This window comes from Ranitomeya imitator, chromosome 10 (genome assembly GCF_032444005.1).
Source record: "Ranitomeya imitator isolate aRanImi1 chromosome 10, aRanImi1.pri, whole genome shotgun sequence".
In the NCBI taxonomy this organism is placed as follows: domain Eukaryota; kingdom Metazoa; phylum Chordata; class Amphibia; order Anura; family Dendrobatidae; genus Ranitomeya; species Ranitomeya imitator.
The window spans coordinates 36,873,156-36,892,269 of NC_091291.1; the positions used below are offsets into that span (position 1 = coordinate 36,873,156).

General features: G+C 45.7%; 1 protein-coding gene across 7 annotated transcripts in view; it reads right to left on the reverse strand.

Moving 5' to 3' along the window:
- The window catches only part of FLT3LG (fms related receptor tyrosine kinase 3 ligand), a 109,807-nt gene extending 92,177 nt beyond the window's left edge, over positions 1-17,630 (reverse strand). For 6 of the 7 annotated variants that reach the window (XM_069742347.1, XM_069742344.1, XM_069742350.1 and 3 more), the window contains exon 1: positions 17,281-17,594. The gene's annotated coding sequence lies outside the window, so the exon portion shown is untranslated. Of the gene's footprint in view, positions 1-17,280 lie in introns of all 7 variants that reach the window. The other variant, XM_069742345.1, reaches the window with a different exon arrangement.
- Positions 17,631-19,114: the final 1,484 nt, after the last annotated feature.

Sequence of the window (19,114 nt, forward strand, 5' to 3'; positions counted from 1 at the left end):
GTAGGCCAATCTGAAGAAATGCGTTTTTAGGGCGTGCTTAAATATGTGTGGATTGGGGACTAAAAGTATTAACCTGGGTAGTGCATTCCAAAGAATTGGGACAGGAGTGGGAGGTTCTGATTATTGAGGATGCTAACCTGAGGTCATTAGCGGATCGGAGGGCACGGGTAGGGTGGTAGATTGACACCAGAGAGGAGATGTAGGGTGGTGCTGAGCCATGGAGTGCTTTGTGGATGAGGGTAGTAGTTTTGTACTGGATTCTGGAGTGGATGGGTAACCAGTGTAATGACTGGCACAAGGTAGAGGCATCGGTGTAACGGTTGGTGAGGAATATGATCCCGGCTGCAGCATTCAGGACAGATTGGAGCGGGGAGAGTGTGGTAAGAGGGAGGCCGATTAAGAGAGAGTAACAATAATCCAGACGAGAATGAATAAGAGAAACAGTAAGAGTTTTTGCAGAGTCGAAAGTAAGAAAAGGTCGAAGTCTAGAAATGTTTTTGAGATGCAGATAAGAAGAGCGAGCCAGTGATCGGATGTGGGGGGTGAATGAAAGCTCAAAATCAAGTATGACCCCAAGGCAGCGGACATATTCTTGGGAGTAATGGTGGCACCACACACGGAAATGGCAATGTCAGGCAAAGTACGTACATATAATCCCTTTAAAACTTCACTTTTAATGTTACCATATAAAACCCAGACCCAGTATTCAAAAATTGGTTAGATACCATATAAATAGAAAAGTAATAATCACCAAATTCAGTTACCTAACAAGGTCCTAAATTAAACTTACTGCTCACACCTGCCTTGCTGTGGAGGTTGGCACCCTAAGAAACGATTTTTTGGCGCCCCCACTCAATGCAGACTCTCCCTCTCTTCCCTACAAAATCCCTATCGATACAGGTGGGAAAACAATATAGCCGAGAGCAGTGGTGAAAAAAATAGATATTAAATATTAATAAGCAGACCAATCTCCATTTAGGCCTTGAAAGGCACCTCCGGATAGTAAAATAACCATAACAACACAATGCACATAGTTCAGATATGCTGACAACTGATTACTTACTGCACAATAAGCTGACCATTTCTATTATGAACCCATCATGGACTGAGATATCCTAAATGATCGTGTCAATTTGAACACAACGTGTAATAACTCTTCGGATACGTATCAAAACAGATTCTATTCAGGGTCATAAATCAGCCAAAAAAAATTAACAAAAATAATAATAAAGACAACTTAGCATGTGTTGGTGTCACCCCGATGTGTTTCCCCGTTTTCACGGTTCATCAGGAGGAAATAATATAGATGTTCATGATGCCGGATGCCATATTGATGAATAGCATAGCCACACAAGGAGTTCAGTTTTTGACAGGTTCAGTTTCAGATAGAGGGAGGACATGATGTTAGAGACAGCGGTAAGACAATCACTGGTGTTTTCTAAAAAGGTCGGCGTGATATCAGGAGCAGAAGTGTATAATTGAGTGTCGTCAGCATAGAGATGGTACTGGAACCCAGATCTACTGATTGTCCAATAGGGAAGGTATACAAAGAGAAGAGGAGGGGACCTAGGACTGATCCTTGAGGAACCCCAACAGTAAGGAGAAGATGAGAGGAGGAGGAACCAGCAAAAGAAACAGTGAAGGATCCTTGAGGCCGATGGAGCGGAGCATAGTGAGGAGGAGCTGATGATCCACAGTGTCAAATGCTGCAGAGAGATCCAAGAGAATCAGCAGGGAGTAGTGACCATTAGATTTCGCTGTTAGTAGGTCATTAGAGACTTTAGTGAGGACAGTTTCAGTAGAGTGTAAAGAGCGGAAAACAGATTGAAGAGCGTCGAGAAGAGAGTTATCTGAGAGATAGTGGGTAAGACGGGAGTGGACCAGGCATTCGAGAAGTTTAGAGATGAAGGGAAGATAAGAGACAGGTCTATAGATAGCGGCACAGTTTTGGTCGAGGGATGGTTTAATTAATGGATGTAGGATGGCATGCTTAAATGAGGAGGGAAAGATACCAGAAGAGAGAGAGGGAGAATATTTTTCTTACGTGAGAGAAAACAGCAGGGAAAAGGGACTGTAGGAGATGTGACGGAATGGGGTTACTGGTGCAAGTGGTCGGGCGAGAAGATGCAAGGAGCCTGATTACTTCTTCTTCTGTGACTGGTTCAAAGTCAGAGAATGAGCTAGATGCAGTGGGGGGAGGGTAGTGCATGATATGAGGAGATTGGGAGATAATTTCCTGTTGGATATGGTCAATTTTTTTTTAAATAGTTGGCCAGATCGTCAGCATGGAGATCCGTGGTTGGGGCCTGCACTCTTGGGTTGAGTAGGGAATGAAAAGTGTCAAAGAGACAATTAGAGTTATTGGACAGTGAGGTGATGAGTGTGTTGAAATAGGTTTGTTTGGAGAGGTGAAGGGCAGAGTTGTATGTTTTAAGCATAAACTTATAATGGATGAAATCTTCGGATAGACTTTCTCCACAGGAGTTTGGCGCACCTGGAGCACCGCTGTAGGAAAAGTGTTTGCAGCGTGTACCACGGTTGTCGCCATCTGTGCCATGTTGTTCTATATATAGAGGAGGTGCAGCTTCATCCAGGGCACTTTGCAGGGTTTCATTGTAATGCTTCAGTGCAGGATCAGGACATGAGAAGGAGGAGATAGTGGCCAATGAGGACTGCAAGTTCTTCATAAGTTTCTGGGTTTTAATGGCATGTATGTTTCTATAAGTGTGGAAAGTGGGAAGGCAGGGATGGCGGATGGCAGTTCTTGATTGAGAATGAAAGAAGGTTGTGGCAGAGAGCGGGAGAAGGGAGTTCGTGAAATCATCCTCTGAGAAAAGCCGAGAGAAGACCAAGTCGAGGGAGTTTCCGTCTTCATGAGTTGAAGAGTTAGTATGCTGCGAGAGACCGAAAGAGGAGGTTACAGATAAAGTTCAGGTCGGGTACCAGAACTCCAACTTCCAAGGATCTGCTCAACCAGAACTCAAATTTCCAAGTGTTTGCTCAACCAGAACTCGAACTTCCAAGGGTTCGTGCAACAAGAACTTGAACTTCAGATAGTCCACTCAACAAGAACTCAAACTTCCAAGGGTCTGCTCAGCCAGAACTCGAACTTCCAAGGGTCTACTCAACCAGAACTCGAACTTCCAAGGATCTGCTCAGCCAGAACTCGAACTTCCAAGGGTCCACTCAACCAGAACTCGAACTTCCAAGGGTCTGCTCAACCAGAACTCGAACTTCCAAGGGTCTGCTCAGCCAGAACTCGAATTTCCAATGGACCACTCATGCCTAATCAATGCTCAGGACTCTTTTGTATTATTATTTTTTTCAATCTCTTTTCTAACACAGATACAAAGATATATTTTTCTTGTGACTTTGCTATGGAAGACATCAGCTTCTCATGCCTCCACTTCAGATAATGTGTGCAAACTGTAAAACGCTGCAGAATATGTTGGCGCCATATAAAAAAAAAGATTTTTATTATAATATCCCAGAATGTAAGTGCCCTATCCTCTTTACCTCTCCTGCTTTTTAATGCTGCTCATCCCCTCCTTACCCACCCGTCACCTTCTTTCTCTTACTTTTTGTGTGAATGTTTTTCTTTGGATAGATCAGTTTTCTCATGCCAATTTGCCACAATTCTCCTGATCACTGGTAGCTACTGACTTTTCTCATTAAGTCTAATAATTTGAAATCGATTAAAAAAAATCTTATTAAACTTTGCCCCCATAAAAGATCTTTTCGGCATATGCACTATTTATCTGCCTGCTATATTTGCTGCCGATTTCCATGCCACTATTTATTTTACTACTTTTCTGTGATATTGGACTCATCTGACGGCTGTCCATACATGTACAGTTACGTAAGCAGCTTAGCCAGGGGGGTAAAACTCCAGTTAAAGCATCTGGTTTCAGATATGGGAATCTCCGACTCTCACAGCGGGGAGCCAGGCTGCTTGGAAGGTTATGATGTATGGGGACACCTGTTGTTAGGACTTTCCCTCTAGCTGAATTGCCAAAGGCGGTGGCTAAGATAACATGTTAACAACGATAACTTCACAAACCCAGGGTAGAACCTGAGCCTGGACAGTGGCTGCTAACACAAAAGTTGCCCCAATATAAATGCCCCTTTTTGAAGCAAAGTGTAGGGGTACACCAGGGGACCACAGAAGAGGGAAGAACAAGTGCTCTTCATCAGGAGTCCATAATAACCTTGGTGATTATTCTAGTTTCCTGATGAAGAAGTTGGTCCAACTTCAAAACGAGAATAAACCGCATTGATCTTCTAAAATGACGTCCTCTGGACTTTTACTAGGAATATCTCATATATGATCACCACTCATACGCCCTATCCACGGCAGACTTCCCTGTCCTGAAGGTGCTGCAGCCTTGATTCCTCAGTTGTGGGCTATACAACTCCAAATGGTGGGCAGGTACCTGTTCCTTCACCTTTCACTTGCTGACTGGCTAAATACTATTGCACTTGTTGTCCTCTCTTCTTTACGAAGAGGGAAGACAAATTCTTGACACCATGTGAGCTTCACTGTCTCTGCACACAGACCTCCGCACAGGAAAGCTCCGGTGATCACTGTGCCCATATATGGGCAGTGATGTCACTGGAGTTTCCCAAGGTATATGCTTCACAAATGCTATACATGCCGCCCACAGGCTTTTATGGGAGCCATTGAACATAGTCAGAGTCCAAAAGGACACTTTTTGTCCTCCAACTCCCAATTAAATGCTTTGGCCATAATTAGCATGTATTTCTAGATATTACACACACATTATAGAGTGTGGACAAACTGAACATAGAATAAATATGTTATGCACCCAAGGGCCTTATCTGCATGATGTATGACACTTAATATATCTGTTTTAAGTCTAGACCTCTTCCAAGAGTGTGAAGAACACATTCTATGATCTAAGGGGTAAGGTTTCTCATTGTGGAGAGTGACAAGCCAGGCCTTTCATGTCAGAGTGAGGAGACTTAAACGCCATGCATGCTCCTTCGGGAAATTAATTATGCAAATTGCCTCTTCAGAAAGGAAGAGGAATTGAACTCTAGCACCACCTAGATCCCAGTCTTAAGCCTCTCAACTAACCAAATCAGATCTCATACTTCGCACTAATGAGGGGCAACACCCCAAAACATGTGGCTGAAAATTGAGATTCTGGTTTGGCTTTTATCCTACGCCATATTGAAAGGCTTGTCGAAGGGTTGATATTGACTTGTAGGATCGCTGCTTCCAATAGGTGGCGCTAGAGTTCTATTCCTCTTCCTCTCTGAAGAGACAATTTGCATACAGAATACTTTCTGAGAACAGCACTAAAGGCTTCCAGTGTAATAAAAGGGTGGATAACCCCAAGGAGATTAATGATCCAATGACGCCCCCCCAACCATCCCCTCTTTGCCGAAATAATGTAATAATGAACAAAAACGGGAAATAGAACGCCAAATTTGTTGAAGAAAACAATAGATTGTAATGCAAACAAAGTGATGCAACATTTCGGCTCCATTGTAGCTTTTCTCAGCCATGATTCTATATAACCAAAAGATCACATCAATTTTTGGATTACAGTGTATCTGGTTTTCTCTGTTTTTGCAGGGAAGAGAAGCCGAATGATCCTCGTTTCAATCTTGAGAGGATACCAGCCTTCCACATATTTGCTTTGAGTAGATGATGATGGTCCTTTTGACAATACTGTTATGAAGCGGTGGTTTAGGAGCAACATGGAACGAGCTCTGAAGGAAGTGGTATCTGTACTGACCGCAGTCCCTAAGCTCAACACCACACTAGAAGTAGCCGTGAGATGTACCTGTCACTCCCTAGACATCTCGACACAGGCTAAGAGCCAACTACCCCTAAAGATAGAAGCAGGAAAACTATCTTGCCTCAGAGAAAATCCCAAAAGGATAGATTAGCCCCCCACAAATAATGACTGTGAGTGGAGAGGGAAAAGACATACACAGAATGAAACCAGGATGAGCACAGGAGGCCAGTCTAGCTAAATAGATAGGACAGGATAGATTACTGTGCGGGTAGTATAAAACACTACAAAAATCCACGCAGAGTTTACTAAAAACTCCACACCTGACTAAAGGTGTGGAGGGTAAATCTGCTTCCCTGAGCTTCCAGCAAGACAGAATTAATTCATACTGATAAGCTGGACAAACAGAAAACACAGAACGGATAAGTCCACAATCTGTGGACAGAAAAGCACAAGCAAGAACTTAGCTTAGCTGAACAGGTCAGGATAACAGGGAAATCCAAAGAGATGTGAATCCAACCAGAAACCATTTACAAGTGGCACAAGCTGAAGGAAAAGCCAGGCATAAATAGTCGAGCAGAAACGACGATCAGGTGGAAGCAGCTGAAGACAGCTAACTCCAAGGAGCAGCCATACCACTAGAAACCACAAGAGGGAGCCCAAGAGCAGAACTCACAAAAGTGCCACCTACAACCACCGGAGGGAGCCCAAGAGCGGAATTCACAACAGTACCCCCCCCTTGAGGAGGGGTCACCGAACCCTCACCAGAGCCCCCAGGCCGATCATGACGAGCCAAGTAAAAAGCACGAACCAAATCGGTGGCATGGACATCGGAGGCAACAACCCAAGAATTATCCTCCTGGCCATAACCCTTCCACTTGACAAGATACTGAAGCCTCCGCCTCGAAAAATGAGAATCCAAAATCTTCTCCACCTCATATTCCAACTCTCCCTCAACCAACACCGGGGCAGGAGGGTCAACCGAGGGAACAACGGGCACCACATATCTCCGCAACAAAGATCTATGGAAAACATTATGAATGGAAAAAGAGGCAGGAAGAGCCAAACGAAAAGACACCGGATTAATAATTTCAGAAATTTTATAAGGACCAATAAACCGAGGCTTAAATTTAGGAGAAGAAACCTTCATAGGAACATGACGAGAAGACAACCAAACCAAATCCCCCACACGAAGCCGGGGACCAACACACCGATGGCGGTTAGCAAAACGTTGAGCCCTTTCCTGAGACAACGTCAAATTGTCCACCACATGAGTCCAAATCTGCTGCAGCCTGTCCACCACAGAGTCAACACCAGGACAATCAGAAGGCTCAACCTGCCCAGAAGAAAAACGAGGATGAAAACCAAAATTACAAAAGAAAGGTGAAACCAAAGTAGCCGAACTAGCCCTATTATTAAGGGAAAACTCGGCCAACGGCAAGAAAGACACCCAATCATCCTGATCAGCAGACACAAAGCATCTCAAATAGGTCTCCAAGGTCTGATTAGTTCGCTCAGTTTGGCCATTAGTCTGAGGATGAAACGCCGAAGAAAAAGACAAATCAATGCCCATCCTAGCACAAAAGGCCCCCCAAAATCTAGAGACAAACTGAGAACCTCTGTCAGACACACTATTCTCCGGAATGCCATGCAAACGAACCACATGCTGAAAAAATAATGGAACCAGATCTGAGGAGGAAGGCAACTTAGGCAAAGGTACCAGATGGACCATTTTAGAGAACCGGTCACAAACAACCCAGATAACAGACATCTTCTGGGAAACAGGAAGATCCGAAATAAAATCCATGGAAATATGCGTCCAGGGCCTCTCAGGGACCGGCAAAGGCAAAAGCAACCCACTAGCGCGGGAACAGCAAGGTTTGGCCCGGGCGCAAGTCCCACAGGACTGCACAAAAGCACGCACATCGCGCGACAAGGAAGGATACTAAAAGGACCTAGCAACCAAATCTCTGGTACCAAAAATCCCAGGATGACCAGCCAACACTGAACAATGAACCTCAGAAATTACCTTACTTGTCCATCTATCAGGAACAAACAGCTTCCCTACTGGACAGCGGTCAGGCCTATCAGCCTGAAATTCCTGAAGCACCCGCCGCAAATCAGGGGAGATAGCAGAAAGAATCACCCCCTCCTTAAGAATGCCAACCGGCTCAAGGACTCCAGGAGAATCAGGCGAAAAACTCCTAGAGAGGGCATCAGCCTTAACATTCTTAAATCCCGGAAGATACGAGACCACAAAATCAAAACGGGAGAAAAACAGGGACCATCGAGCCTGTCTAGGATTCAGCCGCTTGGCCGACTCGAGGTAAATCAGATTCTTATTATCGGTCAGGACCACAACACGGTGTTTAGCTCCCTCAAGCCAATGTCGCCACTCCTCAAACGCCCACATCATAGCCAACAACTCCCGATTGCCGACATCATAATTGCGTTCTGCAGGCGAAAACTTTCTGGAAAAAAAAGCACATGGTTTCATCAAAGAACCATCAGACTCCCTCTGAGACAAAACGGCCCCTGCCCCAATCTCAGAAGCGTCGACCTCAACCTGAAAAGGAAGAGAAACATCCAGTTGACGCAACACAGGAGCAGAAGTAAATCGGCGCTTAAGCTCCTGAAAGGCCTCAACAGCCTCAGAGGACCAATTTGTCACATCAGTGCCTTTCTTCGTCAAATCAGTAAGGGGCTTAACCACACTGGAAAAGTTGGCAATGAAACGGCGATAGAAATTAGCAAAGCCCAAAAATTTTTGAAGACCCTTCACAGATGTGGGTTGGATCCAGTCATGAATAGCCTGGGCCTTAACAGGATCCATTTCTATAGACGAGGGAGAAAAAATAAAACCCAAAAAAGAGATCTTCTGAACTCCGAATAGGCACTTAGACCCCTTCACAAATAAAGCATTATCACGAAGGATCTGGAACACCATCCTGACCTGCTTCACATGAGACTCCCAATCATCGGAAAAAAATCAAAAAATCATCCAAATATACGACCATGAATTTATCAAGATAATTGCGGAAAATATCATGCATGAAAGACTGGAACACAGATGGAGCATTAGAGAGCCCAAATGGCATCACAAGGTATTCAAAATGGCCTTTGGGCGTATTAAATGCAGTTTTCCATTCGTCACCCTGTTTAATACGAACAAGATTACCGTATATACTCGAGTATAAGCCGACCCGAGTATAAGCCGACCCCCCTAATTTTGCCACAAAAAACTGGGAAAACTTATTGACTCGAGTATAAGCCTAGGGTGGAAATGCAGCATTTACCGGTGAATTTCAAAAATAAAAATAGATAATTATTTCCCCATAGCTGTGCCATACAGAGCTCTGCACCGTTCATATTTCCCCATAGCTGTGCCATATACGGTGCTCTGCACCGTTCACTGTGCCCCATAGATGTGCCATATACGGTGCTCTGCACCGTTCACTGTGCCCCGCACCGTTCACTGTGCCCCATAGATGTGCCATATACGGTGCTCCGCACCGTTCACTGTGCCCCATAGCTGTGCCATATACGGTGCTCTGCACCGTTCATTGTGCCCCATAGATGTGCCATATACGGTGCTCTGCACCGTTCACTGTGCCCCATAGATGTGCCATATACGGTGCTCTGCACCGTTCACTGTGCCCCATAGATGTGCCATATACGGTGCTCCGCACCGTTCACTGTGCCCCATAGCTGTGCCATATACGGTGCTCTGCACCGTTCATTGTGCCCCATAGATGTGCCATATACGGTGCTCTGCACCGTTCACTGTGCCCCATAGATGTGCCATATACGGTGCTCTGCACCGTTCACTGTGCCCCATAGATGTGCCATATACGGTGCTCTGCACCGTTCACTGTGCCCCATAGATGTGCCATATACGGTGCTCTGCACCGTTCATTGTGCCCCATAGATGTGCCATATACGGTGCCCTGCACCGTTCACTGTGCCCCATAGATGTGCCATATACGGTGCTCTGCACCGTTCATTGTGCCCCAGAGCTGTGCCCATATACGGTGCTCTGCACCGTTCACTGTGCCCCATAGATGTGCCATATACGGTGCTCTGCACCGTTCACTGTGCCCCATAGATGTGCCATATACGGTGCTCTGCACCGTTCACTGTGCCCCATAGATGTGCCATATACGGTGCTCTGCACCGTTCACTGTGCCCCATAGATGTGCCATATACGGTGCTCTGCACCGTTCACTGTGCCCCATAGATGTGCCATATACGGTGCTCTGCACCGTTCACTGTGCCCCATAGATGCTCCACATAAATCTCTGCCGCCGCCGCCGCCGCTGCTGCTGCTGCTGCAATAAAAAAAAAAAACACATACTCACCTCCCTTGATTGCAGCTCCCGGCGTCTCGTTCCGGCGCCTCCATCTTCCCGGCGTCTCTGCACTGACTGATCAGGCAGAGGGCGCCGCGCACACTATATGCGTCATCGCGCCCTCTGCCTGAACAGTCAGAGCGCAGACGCCGGGAAGATGGAGGCGCCGGCCGGGAAGATGGAGCGACGCCCGGCGGCTGGAACGAGGACAGGTGAATATGCTATACTTACCTAGTCCTGGCGATCCTCGCGCTGTCCCTCTGCCTGGTCTTCGGTGCCGCAGCTTCTTCCTCTGTCAGCGGTCACCGGCAGCGCTGATTAGAGGAATGAATAGGCGGCTCCACCCCTATGGGAGGTGGAGCCGCTTATTCATTTCTGTAATGAGCGGTCCCACGTGACCGCTGAACAGTGGAAGAAGCTGCAGCACAGAAGACCGTGGGACGGCAGGGACAGCGCGAGGATCGCTGGGACTAGGTAAGTATGCCTCAGCGCCCTCTCCCCCTCACCCGCCGACCCTGCCACCCACCTTGACTCGAGTATAAGCCGAGAGGGGCACTTTCAGCCCAAAATTTTGGGCTGAAAATCTCGGCTTATACTCGAGTATATACGGTATATGCCCCTCGGAGGTCAATCTTAGTAAACCAACTAGCCCCCTTAATCTGAGCAAACAAATCAGTAAGCAAAGGCAAGGGGTATTGGAATTTGACCGTGATCTTATTAAGAAGACGATAATCTATACAGGGTCTCAAGGAGCCATCCTTCTTAGCAACAAAAAAGAAACCCGCTCCCAATGGTGACGAAGACGGCCGAATATGCCCCTTCTCTAAAGACTCCTTAACATAACTCCGCATGGCGGCATGCTCTGGCACAGACAGATTGAAAAGTCGGCCCTTAGGGAACTTACAACCAGGAATCAAGTTAATAGCACAATCACAGTCCCTATGTGGAGGGAGGGAACTGGACTTGGGCTCATCAAATACATCCTGGAAATCCGACAAAAACTCAGGGACCTCAGAAGAGGGGGAAGAGGAAATTGACATCAAAAGGAACGACACTATGTACTCCTCGACAACCCCAACTAGTCACCGACATAGTTTTCCAATCCAGCACCGAATTATGTTCCTGTAACCATGGAAATCCCAGTACATCAACATCATGCAGGTTATGCAACACCAGAAAACGTCAATCTTCCTGATGTGCAGGAGCCACGTACATAGTCATCTGTGTCCAGTACTGAGGTTTATCCTTGGCCAAGGGTGTAGCATCAATGCCCCTCAAAGGAATAGGGCTCTGCAAAGGCTGCAAGGAAAAACCACAGCGCCTGGCGAATTCTAAGTCCATTAAGTTCAGGGCAGCGCCTGAATCCACAAATGCCATGACAGAAAAGGACGACAATGAGCAAATCAGGGTCACAGAAAAGAGAAATTTAGGCTGTATAGTACTAATGGTAACAGACCTAGCGACTCTCTTAGTACGCTTAGGGAAATCAGAGATAACATGAGCCGAATCACCACAGTAAACACAGCCTATTCTGACTTCTGAATTTCTGCCGTTCTGTTCTAGTCAAAATCCTATCACATTGCATAGGTTCAGGGCTTTGCTCAGAGGATACTGCCATATGGTGCACAGCTTTGCGCTCGCGCAGACGCCGATCAATCTGAATGGCTAGAGACATAGATTCGCTCAAACCGGTAGGCGTAGGAAAGCCCACCATAACATCTTTAAGGGTTTCAGAAAGACCTTTTCTGAAAATAGCAGCCAGAGCCTCTTCATTCCATTTAGTGAGCACAGACCATTTTCTAAATTTCTGGCAGTATAACTCTGCCGCTTCTTGACCCTGACACAGGGCCAACAGTGTTTTCTCAGCATGCTCTACAGAGTTAGGTTCATCATACAATAATCCGAGCGCTTGAAAAAATGCATCTACATTCAATAATGCCGGATCCCCTGTTTCAAGAGCAAAAGCCCAGTCTTGAGGATCACCACGCAGCAAGGATATGATGATTTTTACTTGCTGAATGGGATCACCAGAAGAACGGGGTTTCAAAGCAAAAAACAATTTGCAGCTAATTTTAAAGTTCAAAAACTTGGATCTGTCCCCAAAAAACAAATCAGGAGTAGGAATTCTAGGCTCCAAAGCCGGAGTCTGGACAACATAATCTTGGATACTCTGGACTCTTGCAGCAAGTTGATCCACACAAGAAAACAAACCCTGAACCTCCATGCCAGAGCATATATCCTGCACCACCCAGATATCAAGAGGAAAAAAAAGACAGAACAGAGCACAGAAAAAAAAATGGTTCAGAACTTTTTTTTTTTTTTCCTTCTTTTGAGACGCATTCAATTCACTTTTGGCCACTTGTACAGTTATGATACGGTGGTTTAGGAGCAACATGGAACGAGCTCTGAAGGACGTGGTAACTGTACTGACCGCAGTCCCTAAGCTCAACACCACACTAGAAGTAGCCGTGGGATGCTCCTGTCACTCGCTAGGCACCTCGTCACAGCCTGAGAACTAACTACCCCTAAAGATAGAAGCAGGAAAACTATCTTGCCTCAGAGAAAATCCCCAAAGGATAGATTAGCCCCCACAAATAATGACTGTGAGTGGAGAGGGAAAAGACATACACAGAATGAAACCAGGATGAGCACAGGAGGCCAGTCTAACTAAATAGATAGGACGGAATACTGTGCGGTCAGTATTAAACACTACAAAAATCCACGCAGAGTTTACTAAAAACTTCACACCTGACTAAAGGTGTGGAGGGTAAATCTGCTTCCCAGAGCTTCCAGCAAGACAGAATTAATTCATACTGATAAGCTGGACAAACATAGAAAGCACAGAACGGATAAGTCCACAATCTGTGAACAGAAAAGAGCAAGCAAAAACTTAGCTTAGCTGAACTGGTCAGGATAACAGGGAAATCCAAAGAGATGTGAATCCAACCAGAAACCATTTACAAGTGGCACTGGCTGAAGGACAGAGCCAGGCATAAATAGCCGAGCAGAAAAGACGATCAGTGGAAGCAGCTGCAGACAGCCAACTCCAAGGAGCAGCCATACCACTAGAAACCACAAGAGGGAGCCCAAGAGCAGAACTCACAAAAGTGCCACTTATAACCACCGGAGGGAGCCCAAGAGCGGAATTCACAACAAATACATAGAGATTATATCAATTTTCTACCATTGACGAGTTTCAAAGTCTTCAAATTGCCTAAATTTTACCAGGAAATTAGATTTGCCACTAATTAATTCTTTATTAATTGATTGTCTCTTATTATGGAGAGACGGCAGGGAACAATAAACCCAAGATGTAGAAAAACTACCAGTTCTCACCTCCGCTATTCACTGCCCGCGGACTGTCCTTGGCACATCTTCTTACCACTGCATCTTCATGGACAACTAGGCTCGGGACGATTCATTGCATGCGCTTTGTAAGGTCGTGGCAACATCATGACATCAAGACATGCGCCGCGATCTTACTCCGTTCACGCTAGGCTGGGCCTCCTGGAATAGTCGTTGTAGACCGAGTTGCGGCCGAAAGTCGCGGCCATGCGTGAAGATGAAGAGTGCTGCAACAGTAAGAAGGGGCGCCCAGGACAGTATGGGAGAGAGCGAACAACGTAGGTATCCAGAGAGGCGAGTATTACTTTTATTTTTTAAACCTCTTACGAGCCCTCTAGTTCAGCAGCCGCCATTTTGCCGAATTCACATGGTGCAAAATCCAAAAAATTCACATACAAATTTTTGTAGAATCCAATTTCACTCGAATTAATTCGTCCATCTCTAATTATTAGGGAAAAAAAATATTTAGGCGGTGTTCACACATAGTCTCTGCAGAACAAGGAGGCTACACCTTAAAGGGGTATTCTGGATTAAGCAAATAAAATGGCTATATACAATATTCCGGTGTGCTTTTTCTATGAATTCCTTATGCATGTCAAGATCTGCTTTTGTTGTATTTTAAAGGGGTTATCCAATACTTTGCTTATTTGTTTTGCTACGTTGATAAGATCTAACAGGCAGGTAGCTGCTGCCTACCTAGATATAATATTAAAGTAGGACCATTCTGATTTGGGTACACCTTGTCGTGGTGGGATGGCTTTTTATTTTTAATATTCCGTCCTGTTTTATTAAAAACAGTGTTTACTTAGTACCCTATGTTATTTATATGCACTATTGTTTTTTTACTGACTTACAGCAGGGTATATACTCATTTTGTTTCTATCTTAGGTTTATCTGCTATCTACCTACCGGTTCTGCCCGATGGCGTCCTCCACCGGCTGGGACCAGTCATGACATCATAGGAAGAGAAGCTCTTCATCTTCCGATCTTCTCTGCCGACGTCACACTGATTGATATCCGGCTCCCCACAGTTAGTCTGCGGGGAGCTGTCTGTCAATCAGCATAATATTGGCAGTGACGCCTCATTAACAGAGCAGAGCAGAATAGTTGGTAAGAGCAGTCCATGACCCTCCTTAGGATGGCAGAGATCAGTACCGGGCAGTACGGGGCACTTAGCAAGTACCGTATTTTTTGGACTAAAAGACGCACTTTTTCCCCCAAAAAAATGGGGGGAAAATGGGGGGTGCGTCTAATAGTCGCAATGCAGGCTTACCTAGGTGGCAGAGGTGCGGTGGCAGAGGTCCGGTGGCAGAGGTGCGGTTGCGGGGGTGTGGCGGCAGAGGAGGCGCAGTAAGCGGGGTCCCTTTCCCCGGTATGGTGATGCAGCAGGCCCGGTATGCAGCAGAGCCGGGTGAATCCTCTTGTTATCGGTGGTGGCGGCCATTTTCCGGAGGCCGCGCGTGCGCAGATGGAGCGCTCTGCTTCCCGGGGCTTCAGGAAAATGGCCGCCGCGATCTCCATCTGCGCACGCGCGGCCTCCCGCGGCCATTTTCCTGAAGCCCCGGGAGCAGAGCGCTTCATCTGCACACGCGCGGCCTCAGGAAGATGGCCGCGCCCACCGATAACAAGAGGATTCACCCGGCTCTGCTGCATACCGGGCCTGCTGCATCACCATACCGGGGAAAGGGACCCCGCTTCCTGCGCCTCCTCTGCTGCCACACCACCGCACCTCTGCCACCGGACCTCTGCCACCGCACCTCTGCCACCTAGGTAAGCCTGCATGGTACGCCAGGGACCCCTCTCACGCCATACCTCTCACTGCACCTCCTCATCCCAGCACCTCCTCATCCCAGCACCTCCTCATCCCAGCACCTCCTCATCCCAGCACCTCCTCATCCCAGCACCTCCTCATCCCAGCACCTCCTCATCCCAGCACCTCCTCATCCCAGCACCTCCTGATCCCAGCACCTCCTGATCCCAGCACCTTCTCATCCCAGCACCTTCTCATCCCAGCACCTCCTCATCCCAGCATCACCCCACCTTGCCTCCTGTGACCCTGCTCTTCCACCGCCATAAGATACTGTAAATTCGGACAATAAGACGGACCCCCATGTTATAAAAAATCTTTTTTTCTGCAGTTTTCACCCCAAATTTGGGGTGCGTCTTATGGTCCGGTGCGTCTTATAGTCCGAAAAATACGGTATCTGCTAGTAACTTATTAGCCCCATAGAAAAATATGAGCAAAGTCCCAGATAAGCCCTTTAAAGGAAAAATCTATTGTTACCGTGCAGTGAAGCAAAGTTTGAGATATAGATAAGCACACATTTTTATCAATATTGTAAAGGGAGCGGTGCTAAAAGTGGAATTTAACTGCGGCAGGTTGAGGCTTGTTAAATAACCTTGTGAAACAAAGAAACAATATTTAATATGGAATTTGTAGACCGGTTTATATTCAGAGGGTTAATACGGTTGCCAAAAGGGAAACATATTTACTGTATCCAAAAAGTTCCAACATTTCTAACACATGATCGCGCGTCGCCGATGGGTTGTCAGCGCTCAGCTGAAGACCCCTGTGCTTGTCATTGTGGAGCTCCTTTGAAACCCTGTCTGTGGCTGAGCTTCAAAAGGAGACCGCGGGTTCTGCTAAATGCAGCGACGCCATAGCATATAGCACGAGCGATCAGAAGATCACATATTCAAGTCCCTGAGGGGACTAACAACAATTAAGGTAAAAAAAAATTAAATACAAAAACAAATAAAAGTTAAAATCAACCCATGTTCCCCCCATTGAAAATAAAGATATTAAAAAAGAAAAAAAAAAAAAAAAAAACAGAAAACCTGGATGACTTTTTTTCTCGCTTTGTCATCTGTTCACAATCTTTTTTTTTTTTTTTTCTTTTTTACACTAGCAGCTATTAACCATTTAGTTTCCTATGTTACAGAACTGCAAAGTATCCATAAAAATCGGATGCTTCACTGTGGCTCCGTACTATATCCTACTTTTTTTTTATCATTTATTTTATTGTTTTAGACTTGAATAGACGAGTTTCATCTAATTTATGGAAAAAAAACGAGCATTTTTTTCACAGGCAGATTCCGTCATTGATAAAAAATTGTACATCTGCACTGCCCCATTGAATAACATCGGTCTGCGAATGAGCCGTTTTTTTTTTTTTTTCAACCAACAGCAGCACTCGGACCATAGAGGGCTAAAAATGAATGAAAAAAATATGATTAAAAATGAAAAATGAGGGGAAAAAAAAGAAAAAAAAAAAATGAATGAAAGAGGAAAAAGGAGCTCAGTATCATTAAAGTGCATGGTCGTTAGACCTCCTTCCTACACAAAATACAAACACCCCCCCCCCCCCCCAAAAAAAATGCTCCCTATAAAAAAAAAAATAAAGGAACGCTCTTGATGGCTGTTTGCTCAAGAACTTATCATCATGACTCATGTAACAGGTTAACAAATAAAATAAATATTTGAGAACATGCACACTTCTCAAAGGAAAAGCAAAGCAATAAGAAAAAAAAAAAAGATAAAAGTAGCAAAGTCAAAATGCAAAAAAAAAAGTCTGCATGACACCCCCAATAAACATTAACCAACCATTACAGTATGGAGCACAGACCCCCAAAATACAGAGAGAACAACCTCCATAAACAGAATGTTTCTATATGTAACAGAATCTTGATACTTTGTATTTGTAAACAATTCACAAGTGTAAACAACACAAAAGGCAGAAACCGCAGGGTGGGAACAACGTCCTATTCCTGGAGTGTTGAGAATAGAGCAGATATCGCAATCTCTGGCTGTAGGAACCTACCCTAGTCGCAGATGAGGACCTTCCTGCTGTGCATGGCTCTCAGAAGGCAGCAATGGGTCTGTAGAAAGCTCCCAGCATGTTATATCAATGTCGACACCCACCAGTCAGTAGGTCCCTTGGAAATCCCCTTGCGACTTTTGTAGTTGGCGCACTGAGCTGCTGCTGGTCTCCTGCAGCCTGACCAGGGGACTGGAAAGCATGGATTTCTGGGAACATCAATCGAAAGTGAAAGCTTTCCTTCTGATCCCTCTCTGCTTGATATTCACAGTGACTTAAGCCAAGTAACCCCTTCATGTCTGGGCAGCATATTCATATCCAGCATAGGTTACTCATAGGAAAGCAATGCAGCTGCTGCATGCAGAGCCATCAGCTAATTATACCCATTGGGAAGTCCCCAATCTGGGAAAGCCTCCAATATTGACCTCTTTCAGATGTTCCTGTCTTCCGTACGTGTGGTGATAGTTTTCACACTTACCAGAGACATTTACACACACAGACCTATTCAATTGAATGGGTCTGTGCACGTCAGTGTGTTTCCACGCACCGTGTGTCTGTGGGCAAAACACGCTGACTTGTCCGTTTTTTTAACTGCAGCACAGGCAGCAAAATGTCCTGCACACCGATGACATCTGAGTGTCACGTATCGGCTCCTGGGAAGCAGCTGTACAGTTAGCGCTGTTCCCCGGTGCTGGAGACGGCTATCATTGTCTCCTGTGATCAGCATGAGCACGGGAAATGATGAGAGTTATATTCAAGTGATAACAGTGAGAGCAGGTGGCGGCTGATGAGACTATTGCTCCCATCAGCCTACCCCTGCTGCCACTAAGCAAGAGCAGGCGGCAGCTGTTGGGAGTTTTCATCAGCAGCCGCCTGAACTATAAATAAATTTAAAAAATGGTGTGTTTCCCTGTATTTTTGATTACCAGACAGGCAAAACTGACTGCTTTGGGCAACATCCCTCAGCTTCAGCAAGGCCGGTTATCAAAAATAGAGGGGCCCCCATGCCGTATTTTTTAATTATTTAAATAATTGAAAAAAAATGGCATGGAGTCTCCCCCATTTTTGACAACTAACCTTGCTAAAGCTCACAGCTGGGGCTGGTGTTCTCAGACTGGTAAGGGGCCATGGATATTGACCCCTCTCCAGCCTAAAAATAGCAGCCTGCAGCTGCCCAGAAAAGGCACATCTATTAGATGCGCCAATTCTGGCGCTTTGCCCGGCTCTTCCCATTTGCCCTGTAGCGGTGGCAAGTGGGGTAATATTTGTGGGGTTAATGTCATCTTTATATTGTCTGGTGACATCAAGCTCATGGCTTAGTAGTGGAGAGGCATCTATAAGACACCAATCCATTACTAATCCTGTAGTTGTATTGTAAATAAAGACACAGCAGAATAAAGTATTTTATTAGAAATAAAACAAAACACACTTTTCCATTTTTATTTAAAAATAACAAATACAGTTATGCTCACCTAAAGCCTATTCCACTGAATCCCTCGTCTCCTGTAATAAAGCAAACAAAAAAAAGCTAACAATATCCCTCACCTGTCTGTCCTTCTGTCACATGCTGAAATCCATGTCTGGGGAATTAATAGTTTTCAGCCTGGACGGTGCCAAGATGCAACCGTCCAGGCTGATAACCACTGGTGAATGAGCTGCTGCAAGCTCAGCAGCAGTGACTAGCAGTGACATCATTGAGGTTAAAGCTGGTCACTGAGGCTGCGTTCCCTGCCGGGTTGAACTGCAGTGATCTCAGCACCATGAGAAAAAGTGACTGAGTTCACTTCAGCTCAGTGAGTTTACCGTGAGAGGGTTATAGCCCGCAGCTGTCAGTTTT